Genomic DNA, 502 nt, shown 5'->3' on the forward strand with positions numbered 1-502 from the left:
GTGGCTTTGGATGGTAGAGATTTTATGCCCAAGTAACATATCTGGGACCATATGTTTAATTATCCAGAATTACTGTGAGGCTGACATGCAACAGCTGAAAATTTCTCTCGTCAGATCGTGTCTCATGCCCTCTCGTGGAGCAGAAGCTAGTCGTCTTCAGTGTTAAGGGCGACATGAATCGTTTAAACAGAACGGGCAAAATGTTGGCGATAGCAATACACAAGTAAAAGGAAAGGCCCTCATAAAATCAATCTTGAGGAAACATATTTTTTGAAGTTACATAAAAGTATTTATTCATTGTATTACGTCACATAAAATAAATTATGCTTCAGTTTAAGTTTCACGTTCTCGTCTGTTATTCACTAACATGGATCACTGATCGCTTGCTATAAACTTTGCAATTGTAAAACTGATTCATTTCAGTCGAATTTAAAATTGAGATGTACCGTATCGCACGGACTACGTGTTTTGTTAACAAACAGTGAACGATCGTTGAAATATT

The sequence above is a fragment of the Chanos chanos genome, chromosome 3 (assembly GCF_902362185.1).
Source record: "Chanos chanos chromosome 3, fChaCha1.1, whole genome shotgun sequence".
NCBI lineage: Eukaryota > Metazoa > Chordata > Actinopteri > Gonorynchiformes > Chanidae > Chanos > Chanos chanos.